Consider the following 13,336-nt stretch of genomic DNA (forward strand, 5'->3'; position numbering starts at 1 on the left):
TATACATGGACAATACTTTGAAAACAGTGCTGCACAAAACAATTACTATTCAGTAATTCAGTACTATCCCCTTGTGCATCATTTTTTAAACTCTTCCTAGTTACACCCCAAGGAATTATGCACAAGAAAAAACAAAATGATGCAAGGAAAAATACAAAATTATGCAAAATTATGCAACATTAAATCCTTTGTAATATTTGCTTACAAATTGGATTAAATAAAACACTATTTTAACCTTCTTTAGAAATACATACAGGTATTTTGTATTTATATAGCACACAGCACATTTGTATCACAGAATCAACTGCTTTATCATTCCTTGAACCAAAAAAGTGACCCATTAGGTGTAAATTTTAAAACTAAATGCAGTTGTTAAATAAGGAAAATAAGGACTTTTCAGCAAAATTACCCTGCTGTGAATTAGATGCTGACAAGTGCAAAAAAAAAACAACAACAAGCAAACAAACAAACTATTAAACAAAAGTAGTGTGCAATGTAACAAAAAAATATGTCCAGTTATATTGGATACTTCTCATACTACCATAGCACAGCAGGTTGAAATTAAATAAAGCATCAAAGACTAATCAAAATGATTTTATGTTATGTTTTATGTCTTTTTAAATTGCAAGACTGAAGTAAAGGAAAACCAGCTCTTTTAGTTTGTCCTCCGAAAGAGAACACCTTCGATCAGAGAGAACAAGGTTGTACAGTGTGTTGCTGTGCTCAGCATCAGCTGTGTTTGTTACAGCATGTATGTATCTTAATGCAAATGTTTTTATATTCGGCAGTCGGTCGGATGTTGCTGACCAAAACATGGCGATGTGAATTCCCTGTGACTGTTCAGGGCGCTGGATCGCGTCGAGCACCACCTTCCCGGTATACAAAGCAAACTCCTTTTCTGGAATGTCACTGAAGCCAGGAATTGAAGCGTAATCCTCCTTGACATGAGACACTACAGGAACTCTTCTGGGCTTGAAAATCTGTACGCATTTCAAAAACTTAATTGCACGCTGCCCACTCTCAGTATCACTGATGTACTTCTTCTGGTTTTCAGCTGCGTTGTCTACAGCTGAACGAAACAGGTGCACCAACTTGCTACTTTGATCAGTTGTTAAATTCTTCAGCCCTGAGAAACCTTTGAGTGTTTTCCTCCAAAAACTGAATGTGTCTCTGAGAAAAACAGCAGTTCTTCCATTTTCTCAAAAGCAAAGAGTGCACGGTCTCTGACTTTCAAATGTATCCATTAGGTCAATGATTGGCTTGCACATTTCATTGATGAAACGCAATGTAATCTTCAGCAATAAACATTGGGTTTCATCTGACAGCATTCTTTCAAGTTCCTGCAGCGAGTGTGGTGCTGATTTGCCATACACAAACATTTCTTCTTCAACAAAGCCGTGATAGTGCTGAAAGTGGTTTGTATGGTACTGAACAGCAGCAAACCAGCTGTTCCATCTAGTTGCTACTGAGTCTGGTGCCATTGTTGTACTGGCAACTTTTTGCCTCAGGTAATTTAAGTACCTCATCTTCCTGCCCCCTGCCATATAGAACATTTGTGAAAAAGCTCTTACCATTGCATTGACGTCCTCAAATGGCTTCCGAAAACTTTCCCCCACTAGGTTGATTATATGAGCGAGGCATGTTACGTGGATGCTATCAGGAAACAGTCCAGACAGTACTGTTTTATAAGCTTTTTTCAAATATGCAGCATTATCTGTGTCAAAGATAACCACATTTTTGTAAGCAATTTCGTAACTTTGCACAGTCTGAATGACTGCTTGAGACACGGTGCTGTGGTTTGTTTTCTGCATGAAGTGCGTGTCAGCAAGATAGGAGGACACCTTCCCAGTACCATCTATCACTAGTGGGGCAAGTAAAATGTTAAGCACATAGCGGCCTATTTTGTTATGACGTATGCCCTAAGCTTATTAATATTCCTACGTCATAATTGGGGGGCGTGATTTTAGGTAGAGTTATTTCCTTAATTATTCCTACGTCATATCCGTCAGAAAGTGTACACCCATAAAACCCTGAACAACAAGGCCGCCCATAACCTGTTGTTCTTGTTGTTCTTGTTGGTCAACTGTAGAGTGTGAATGGGTCAGCTCTTCCTGTAGTGGTTGGGGGTCTTTTTTTAAATATACATGTAATGGTTTAGTAAATCTAAACCATTATAAGATCAACACGTTCTGTTGTCTGTAATGGTCCCAGGTCTTAACAATGCCAGTTTTGAATAGTGCGTTTATCATATTCACACTGTCTCTGTCTCTGTCTGTCTCTCTCTCACCCAATCATTTTATAAGATCAACAAGTTCTGTTGTCTGTAATGGTCCCAGGTCCTAACAATGCCTGTTTTGCATAGGGTACTTATGTTATCCACACTGTATCTGTCTTTGTCTGTCTCTCTCTCTCGTCCAATCATTTTATAAGATCAACAAGTTATGTTGTCTGTAATACCACCAGTTCCTAACAATACCTGTTTTGCATAGGGTCCTTATGTTATCCACACTGTCTCTGGCTCTGTCTCTCCCCTCAAATTTAATTAAAAATAAAATTAAAAAAGAGTGTGTGTAGGTGTTTGTGTGTATAGGTTAATTGTTTTTGTAAAAAAAAAAAAAAAAAGCTGTGGTTATATTTTATCTCTCACATAATGTGTTCATTCGTTTTACTTAAATACATTCTAGGGTCTTAAAGCTCATAAGAGTTAGACTTAAGATAAGGATATGCTTTTAAGGTATTTTAGCGGTCTCAATCCCTGATGATAAGGAATCGTTTAAAAAATAAAAACAACTGATCACTCAATGCTAAATAGATCACAACACTCAAGGCTAAATCACTCACACCATGGGGGCGGGGGTGGGCTCAGACAACAGTAGGTATGGCGTGTGGTATCAAAACATTCAGAATACTTTTAACCTATATAATTTATAAGCTTTGTAAAATAAACCCAAATATCTGTTTTGTGGGGATAAACGCTGTTCTGAGTAGTCTGTGACTTGTTTAATACCAAACAAAGCATCGCTATTAAAAAAAAAAAAATCACTGTAAAAGCGCTAGTTATTTTAGATCTTTATAGTTATTTTCTTGGCTCAGGTTGTTTTTTAGCGCTTATAAAGGCCTGAAATATTCTTAGTGGTTGTTGACTATAGGTCTAGATGCTTAAAAATGTTTTTTTGAGAGACCAAAAGGTTCTAATAAAAGTTTAGAGTAGAGAGGAGAGAGATCGTCTCCATCTTGGTTTCTATTTGAAATTTGATGCAGTGTCATTTTATTGGTTGGTTTTGATATGTTAATTGTTAACAGGGCGGCACAAAGGCCAGACCAGAACAATGCCTTACAAGCAGATCCTGCATGTGGCCATCAGTATAAGTATGAAGGTCTGGTCTTCAGCTCGACAGACTCATACTGACCTTTCGATTTAAGACTAAAGATCAACAATGTCCGGAAACAACATCAGCGACTTCGATTTAAACGAGTTTTTAGGTAAGTCTTCAGATTATTTTCATTGACTCAGAGCGTGTTGTGTACATGTATTGTAAATAAGGCTATAGCATCTGTTTTAAGTTCTGTAAAATTATTTTTCAGCCAGTCAACAGGAGTTAATTCCCAATGCTGAGGAGATCATCTGGAACAACGCCGGTAAGCTTTTTGTGTTTGCGCTCATAGGTTCTTATGTATGGGTGTGTGTGGTTTTGAAGCGGCTCATTAGAGTTATGAAAACGTTTTAATATATATTAATGCCGGTCTCTTTAATTACACAGAAACTATCGAAAGGCCTGTGATTAATGTCTCCGAGGATCGACCAAGAGAAGTGGTTGTCCCTAGACAGGCTGTCTGCCGACCGGGTAAGAACTAAACCCCCGTTTGTTTGTATAACGTTTCTGTAAGATGTTTGAGTCCAGTTTTGTTAATTTTAAAAAATTATCCTTTCTAACAGTATTAAGAAACGTGGTTCGAGACAACGAAAGGCCTTCCACATCGAGGGCTTGTTTCGTTTTACCTTCGAGAACCGTAACCTTTCAAGAATCTGAAAGGCCGTCAGCCCCAGTATCTGATAGCTGTGAGTATATATCTGCAGTCTGTAAAAAAGAGGTTAAAGCTTTTTATAAAGCGGTGTGGTTAAAGGTTAAACATGTCTCTTACCTTCACAGCGGTGCAAAAAGCTAAACCAGCCGAAAAACATAAGAAACGATTATTCTGTGGAGGTAAGTAAGATCTTTCAAACTTTAATGTTTTTAAAAGGGCTTTGTTTGCCCGTTGAGGGCTAATATTTAAGCGATATGTGCCTGTTTCCTGTAGGGCGGGGGGTTCTGGGAAAGATCTTTAGAAGTCCGGACAGGTCTAGGCTTGTTTCTGGGAAATGTGTTTAGAAATGACCGATTGCCGCACCGTCTGGTTAGGAAGTTAAGCCGTCCGAAAGGGTTTAGTAAGTTGTTTGGCATATCTCCCGCTATTATACTTCTGTTTTAAAGTGGTTGTAGGAAAAGGCTTGAAGGTGTTCATTGTATTTAATATTTAAACAGATTGTGAAAACGTTTGTGAAACAGGAAGTCCCGGGATCAGGAAGTGTTTACACTTGGAAGGTTCGTTTAAAAATGAAATGTTGTTGTGTGTGTGTGTATAAAAGTGTTTTATTAACACTATTACAGTTTTTAACGAAACATTTAAGAAACAGCTTATTTACAGCGGCTTCTCTGTTTTACATTTATTATAAGGTTTTAGATTTTATCAAGTCCTAATAAATATATTGTCTGTAAATAATAAGGCGTTGTAGTGAATGTCTAAGGCTATTTTCAAAGGTCTAAAAAAGCTAAAGGTTTTGAATGTCCTGGACATGTTGTTTTAAGTTTGATTTCTGTCGCCGTTTAAAGATGTAAATGTAATGTATATTTTTATTCTTCCCAAGACTCTTGGGATAGTCATTCTGTGGATGAGCTATTGAGGACAATTACCCCGTCTAAGTGGGATCAAACATCTTCCCCGGTGAGATCACCGAGAGGATCCCCCACGGTGGTCTTGGAGACCCCCCAACATCTACTCAGGCCACAGCCTTCTGGGGGTAATTCAACACCCCAGATTCATCCCGCCGCATTGTCGGGCGGAACAAATACAGCCATCCAACAACCTCAGGGGTCGCCGTCAGTCAGGGCTGACACACCACCCAACGACGGTCTGGTTTCAACATCGTCCCCCCAGACCCGTTTCTTGGCTACAGAAACGCGGAACAGTACCCCGCGCTTGGCCAGGGTGTCACCGCAAAGGCCTTCTTGGTCTCCGTCCGTGAGTATACGCTCGCTCCCTGCCTCCTTCGACCGAGATTTACCGGAGCGACCATCCTTTGAAGCTGAGCCAGGCCACCAGCCCCCGGAGCTACTTCCTGAAGGTCGGCATGAGTTGCTACATACTTTGTTACAAAATCAAAGACTTGTGTTAGTGGGGCAAAACCTGGTGATAGAGAGCCAAAACACCCTTATTAATACCCTTACTAACGAATTGTACCGTATTTAATGTTTTAATAGACACAAAACGCCTTACTATTGTGGGTTGTTGGAAAAATAAAAAATAAATTAAAAAATGTCTGGACTTGGTAAAAGAACTCACGAACTAAAGGATTATGAACAAGCTAGGGCCCCAAAAAGACCTTCCCGAGAGAACATCCCCGGCCCTGTTGTGAACTCCTCTGATGTCCCAATGAACCTGGAACTATTACAAATGATAAATGATTTAAATAACCCCCAACTACCACCAATAGAATGTGAATTAACAGACTTACCGGTGAACCCTGACCTGTTACAGATGGTCAATGATCTAAATAACCACCTCCCACCGGTAGCGCCTAGGTTTTCACCCCCTAGTTCACCCCGATTTGTTTGAAATGGTGGAGGCTTTGGAGGAGCTACCCCGACCAAATTTTGCCCCTATTATAAATGATTTGAGTCAATTAGAACACAGGATGGCGGCAGAAGCAGCCGTCACTATAGAGGAGGATCTTGACATTAACCGGTTGGATATCTTTGAAGGACTTTTACATACTTTAAATGAGCCTCCTCAAAAAGGGGGTTTTGTAGATGTCAGCGGTGGGGGTGTTCGGAATGTGGAGGGTTCTGAGACTGATAAGGCTGTGGAGGACATGCTCTGTGAGAATGTAGGGGGTGAAGGCTTTGTTCAAAATGATGATGTGTCCAAGAGTTCCAGTGATCCCGTGATTATAGATAGACCGGCCTAAAACAATTTTGAAATGATTCAGCGTTTTAATTTTGCGGAACTTTTAAATTGTGACAATTATGCGGAAATATTTGTCAACATACACGAGGCCTTGCAAAACATGCTTGAACAGGTTGCTGAAAGGGTCAGACCTCGAGATGTTGTACAGTTAGAACTCAGAGGGGATGATTTGTTTAGCAACCTATCTGTAATGCTGAATGGAGATAATTTAGATGTTGATGGATTTCTGGCTAAAATCGAAGCGTTGTTGCAAAGTAACGTGGCCATCTTAGCTGATGAAAGTCTGTCTCTGGTAATGAATGTGGTTCGTGGGTGGGGCGCTTAGAAGACTGTCTAAATGCTTGAAGAACGACATAATTAGGACCAAGCTCAGGCAATTAGTGGTGAGTTCCAGTGGGGACAATAAGCTCTGTTTTGCTTACAGTTTAATAAAACTACTCACCCCCGACATGCCTGAACCCCAAGCTCTGCAAGAGGCTTTAATGCTTCATCAGAGGGCCGGCTTAAACTCTCAACAGATGGTTGCCTTTTCAGACATTACCAAGTTTGAGGAGTTGTTGTCTTTAAAAATTGTTGTGTGGTACCGTTGTGAGGTAAAGGAAGTATTTGTGAAATTTCAAACACATCCTGAAACCCATACACAGACGCTGTTTCTCTTCCTAAGTGATAGTCATTACTTTGGAATAAAGAGTTTGACGGCTTTTTTGGGTTGTTTGTATGTTTGTCATTGGTGTTATAAGGCCTTCAATGATAAGCTTAAGCTGTGACGGTTACTGTAACGTCTGTTTCAATCCGCAATGTCGTAAGTGTTTGGCCCCCACCATCCGATGTAAAGATTGCTTAAGGATTTGTCTCTCAGCGTTCTGTTTTTCCGAGCATAAGGTACAGAGGGCCGCTGCTGAGGGGGTTAAAAAACAGAGTTATTGTGATCAAACTAAATATTGCCCGCAGTGTTGCCTCCAGTACTGTTTTCATGAGGTTAAACCACACAAATGTCTGGAGCCGAGATGCAAGATCTGTAATGCTGATTTAACCCCGGGGTCCGAGCACCAGTGCTTTATTCAGCCGGTTAAAAAGGAGCCGCCGCACAACCAGTATGTCTTTTTTGATTTTGAATGTCGGCAATAAAACGGGGTCCACATTGCTAATTATATACACTGTATTGACATTTTGGATCGTGAGTGGTCAGCTAGCGGTGAGAGTTGTGTCAGGGATTTCTTTACGCGGTATCGCGGTCCAAAATACCTCAATTACACATTTATTGCCCACAATGCTAAGGGTTATGATTCTTACATTTTGATGAAGTATCTGGTGGAAAATGGGGTGACCCCAAAAATAATAGCTTAGTGTAGCAAGATCATGTGTTTCACCGACGAAGCTTTCAACCAACGTTACATAGACTCGTTAAAATTCCTCCCCATGAAATTGAGAGCTTTGCCTAAAGCTCTGGGTTTTGAGGCTCAGAAGAAAGGTTGGTTCTGCCATTCTGCCACTCAAAATTATCGAGGGTCCTACCCGCCCGCCTCTTATTATGGGGTTGATACTATGATGTCTCATGAGAGGGAGGAATTCTTTAAATGGTACAATACGGTTAAGGGAGGTGTTTTTGATTTCAGAGAAGAGATGGCCGCTTATTGTAAAAATGATGTGGTGATCCTTAAAGAAGCCTGTGTGCGTTTCCGCGCTGAGGTTATCAACACCTCGGGTCTCGACCCTTTGCAAAGTGTGACCATAGCGTCTCTCTGCATGAAAATGTATCGTTCCAATTTCTTGCAGAAAAACACTATAGCGGTCACCACTTCTGACAACTATCGTGCTAGACAAAAGAACTTTTCGACTGTCTCCATACAGTGGCTGGAATACCTGAGTGCCAGGGATAACATCTTCATCGGACATGCTTTAAATCAAGGGGAAGTCAAAATGGGGCCTTACTACTTAGACGGTTTTAGCGACGTGTCCGGGCGGCGTACCGCTTATGAGTTTGCTGGTTGTATTTACCATGGCTGTCCTCAGTGCTTCGACCCAAACACCTTTAACCCCGTAACACAAAAACTCTGCGGTGATATGTACTATGATTTCCAGGAACGAATTGAAACTTTAAAAAACACCTATGGTTTGAACATGCTGGTGATTTGGGAACACGAGTGGACAACCCTGAAGCAACAGGATGCGGGGGTACAACGGTTTATGGAAACCTTGGACTTTCCTGAACGTCTAGAGCCCCGGGATGCGTTATTTGGGGGTCGTACCAACGCCCTCTGTTTACATAATGAGGTAAAGGAGGGTGAGAGAGTAGATTACTATGATTTCACCAGTCTGTACCCTTATGTCAACAAGACCAAAATGTACCCGGTGGGGCATCCAACCATTGTTTATCGTGACTTTCTCGAAATCGGACATTACTTTGGTATGATCAAGGTCACCATGTACCCTCCTCGCGAGCTGTTCTTACCCGTGTTGCCTTACAGGTGTTCGGGAAAATTGATGTTCCCTCTGTGTAGAACGTGTGTGGAAACTGACAATCAGACTACCTCTTGTCTGCACAGTGATGAAGAGAGAGCGCTGACGGGTGTCTGGTGTAGCATTGAGCTTGACAAGGCGGTGGAGAAAGGTTACAGAGTCGGTAAGGTGTATGAGGTTTGGCATTTTTCTGAAAAATCTGATACTCTTTTTGCTGATTACATTATGACCCATCTGAAAGGGAAACAGGAGGCATCGGGCTATCCCTCATGGTGTGTTGACGCCGCGGCCAAAGAGCGATACGTTCAGCAATATTTTGAAAAGGAAGGGATCCGTCTAGAGCCGGGGAACATAACTGTAAACCCCGCCAAGAGACAAATGTCCAAACTGATTTTAAACAGTCTGTGGGGTAAGTTTGGGGAAAGAAATAACCGTCTAAACACAACCTTGATTAAAACCCCTGAACAGTTTATAGAATTTATGTTTTCCAAACAACATGCTGTATCACACTTTCAATTCTTAAATGACCACGTGGCACAGGTCCAGTGGAGGGCCCCTAAAGATTTCCCCACCAAACAGGGGAACGTTAATGTTTTCATAGCGGTTTTTACCACGGCTTACGCCCGGCTTGAACTGTACAACTTAATGGATCAGTTGCAGGAACGCATGCTCTATCATGATACTGACTCTGTAATCTTTGTCACCAGGCCAGGGGATTGGGTCCCTCCCCTCGGGGACTACCTTCGGGAACTAGATCATCAGGATCACATAGTGGAGTTTGTTTCAGGGGGTCCTAAGACTTACGCATACAGAACGGCTGCGGGTAAGACATGTATGAAAGTTAAGGGTTTCACTCTGAACCATTGTAACAACAAGCTCATTAACATCAAGTCTCTGACGACCCTGGTACAAAGTTTTGTAACCGAGAAAGACGCGCCTCCTCGTGAGATTATTACTACCGGAAATCAGATCTATCGCAATAAAAAGGGGTACACGTTGGAAAATAGATCACTAAACAAACGGTTCAGGGTGGTGTACAATAAAAGAGTGTTGAAGACTGATTATAACACTCTGCCTTATGGATATTAGCGGTGGTTTTGATAACAGACTTCAACACCCTTTCTCCTGTATTATAGCCGGTCCCTCCAATTCGGGTAAGAGCTATCTTATAAAGAACATCATAGAAGATGTGGACGCAACCGTGTCCCAAGCTCTTGACAACATAGTGTGATGTTACTCTTGCTGGCAACCTCTCTACGATGATTTGGCTTCGAAAAAAAATAATCTGAAATTTGTGCAAGGTCTCCCCGCCTCGTTGTGTGACGATGACTTGTTCCCGCCCGGTCAAACTAATCTAGTGATCCTTGATGACCTGATGGAGCAGGCCGGTGACAACAGTGAAGTGGAAAAAGCTTTCACAAAGTACACTCATCATAGGAATTTAAGTATTATTTATTTTGTTCAAAATCTATTTTTTCAAGGTAAAAAAAGCCGCACTATTAATTTAAACGCCAATTATATAATTATTTTTAAAAACCCCAGAGATAAACTACAGGTCACCGTCTTGGCTCGTCAAATGTACCCTAACCAGACCAAGTTCTTTTTGGAGGCATTTGAGGATGTCACCAAAAAACCCTACGGGTACTTGATTGCGGACTTAAAAGCACAAACCCCAGAAGACGTTCGCCTCAGAACAGGTTTGTGCCCGCCCGATTGGCCGGCAGTGTATGTGCTAAAGAAAAGGAAATAAATAAGAATATCTGTTCGGATTAAAAGAAATCTGCCGCTTTTGCAAATGTTATTTGAGGGGAGCCCACGCCATAGGAAAGCTGTGCTGGCAGGGGCCCCCTCGGATTTGATCGAGACCCTGTGTGAAATAGCTTTTAACATCTTACGCGGTAATATACCCCTAACCCCTTCTCAACATTCTAAACTCAAAAAACAAAAAGCGGTTATCAAGATCATCGCTAATAAGAAGTATTCTATTAAAAGAAAAAGAAAGAAGATTAATCAAACCGGGGGTTTTATTGGCCCGCTGTTGAGCATAGCCGTGCCTTTCCTAACCAGTCTTCTAGCTTCCAGAGTGGGTTAATGTTTTTGATCCCTCAGGAGCAGCTTGAGAAACTGAGAAAAAATGTTGTCGGGCCAGAGCCCATTAGACAAACGGCCGAAAACAACCCGGACTCTGAAATGAAAGCTATACTGGCCAGGGCCGATTTAAATCAGTATTCCAAAGCCCAGTTGTATAGCAACACGTTACAGCGCTACCTCCGTCTGGTTAGACAGGGTGAAAAAGATCAAAACACTTTAACTTTAACCATGGCCTCTCAAGAAAATGGTTCTGGGGCTGATGCGGGGGGTACGGTTGATAAAGATGTTGCGGTGACTGAACCTGTTGAGAGTTCAGAGGGAGATGTTGTAACTGATGTTTTGAGAAACATGCCGGCCAGAAGCAAAAGACATGCAGAATATATCCTGCACAAAATGGTTCAGAAACCGCGGGTAACGGCTTGGAATGAACAGGGTGAATTTGTTTTTAAAGGACAACTGATCAAAGGTTCACACATGTTTGATTTGTTGAAGAGTGTCACTAGCACTAATAAGGTACCCGATAGTCGCCGACCTGTAGGCTGGAATGCTTTCCTACAGGCGATGGCCTGTCTGAACATTCCCCAATCAACAGTTCCTAACCAGGAAACGCGACAAAAAATCCGTCTGTGTAAAGAGGTGGAGACTGATCTGACTCCGATATCTCATTACTCTGAGCGACCATCCTCAGGATCTAGCCATCGTTGGGAAGCTTATTAATCTCATGTTTTTATTTGTCCCCCCTGTAAATAATGACCCGACAAACAATTTTTTATTTTATTTATTTTATTTTCAAATGTTGTACATTTATTTATAACATAACCCCTGCTTTGTATAAGAATTGTGTTGAATAAAAACAAAACTATTGATTCAAAGGCTGTTTTCATTATTTTTTCACCTTAACACGCATGACATCTTTTAAAATCCTCACAAGAACACCCCATCTGTATACATGGCTGGCTAGGGTTGTAAGTCATTGTGTTATATAGTCCTGACAAACTCTGCCACTTTTTTATAATTTTGGCCTAAATCCTCACTGTACAAGGCCATAATATCGGGGTATGACCTTCCTTTAGATCTATGATATAAGAAAAACACACAGTGTTGACCACAAGTGAAGGTCTGAAGACTTTGTACTTGACGACCGCTGTAAATGGTTTCTTGACAGTTGTTGAGCAGAAAGTTATTGATCTTCCGAGGGAAAGGTCTGAAATCTGGGGGGTTTCCGTAGGAATCAAAAAATTCACCACGGTGGTCCTCCCTTATATAAATAGCCAGCCAATGTTCTCTGGGCATATTTTTAGGGTGTGTGTTGATTATGTACATTGCAGGTAAATTCTTGATCTTAAATTTAGGCAGCTGGTCGCAGGCGTAGACTCCTTGAAACAGTTTCCGTGAGCCGGCCAGGGCATTCATGATGTGGTTGAGCTCTCTGGTGTTCATTTTAATAATAATCATACAGAACGTTTCTCCTCTGATTCACCTTAATAATGTTGTCAAACACAGCGTACACGACCATATTTACAGTGCGTGGTAGAGGCTGCTTATTGCATATTGCCCGTCTTCATCAGTGAAAAATGTTGTCCACACTCTTCGTCAGGTGTCAGGTTGAAACCGTACAGGGTGTAACCGCTGCAGTATTCCCGGCGAACGATCAGCAGAGGTTGATCCTTGAGATGGCGACCCGTAGCCAGTACTAGACTGTAATATTCACGAACCGCATTGCTGTTTTCAAAGTCAGGTTGAAAAGGTCTGGATGGAACCTGCACACCATCGACGTACAACGCTATAAATTCCACGTTATAATGTTTAAAATTAAAGGGGTTCTTGTTGTAAACCCCGGTAAATGCATCATTATCCACGAGACCTATAATAACCTGTTTTGGGAGCTGTCCTAGAAACAGATTTTCCTGGTTCATCACCCGTGTCCCTGCGGGGATACTGTGGACTTTCATATAGACTCTTTCGATCGGGTACTTGGCGTTTGCCGTCATTAACGCCTGCGCATGTCCTAGTTTAACCGCCGGGGAGACGGACACTTTTTTCACAAACAGCGAGGCCGATAATATGGTCAGTTTATATTTTTCAGTATCAGGGGTCATCAGACAAAAAGCACTTTTACTATGGATAATTTTAATTTTAATGTCTACCCCGTTGAGCATGAGTTTTTCTTGGAAAAATATGTCTGCATGAATATGCCCCATTAGCTCAAAGGTCCGCCCTTCTGTTGAAAAGGCCGTTCTTTTTTGCAAACCCTTATTGAGTCCCTCTGGATCCTTGTCATCCATAGCTTCCGGGGTGTCTTTGCTTAGGGTCTCCTCACTATAATTAAGGATACACTCCATCATGGCTCTATAGGGGTAAGTATTGCTGCTTTGACTAATGAGCCAATCTCCCAGGGTCACATCCACCTGTGAAAACATGGTGGCCACCGGGTAATTGATGACCCCAGTGTTGGCCGTCTTCTCGATTGCATCGCCATCCTCATCAGTCACTTTACAGTTCATTAAAATAAATGTGTTATTCAAATCAATATAATCCTCGCCATTGCCAGCTATAAAAA

Source organism: Amia ocellicauda, chromosome 23, assembly GCF_036373705.1.
Source record: "Amia ocellicauda isolate fAmiCal2 chromosome 23, fAmiCal2.hap1, whole genome shotgun sequence".
In the NCBI taxonomy this organism is placed as follows: Eukaryota; Metazoa; Chordata; class Actinopteri; order Amiiformes; family Amiidae; genus Amia; species Amia ocellicauda.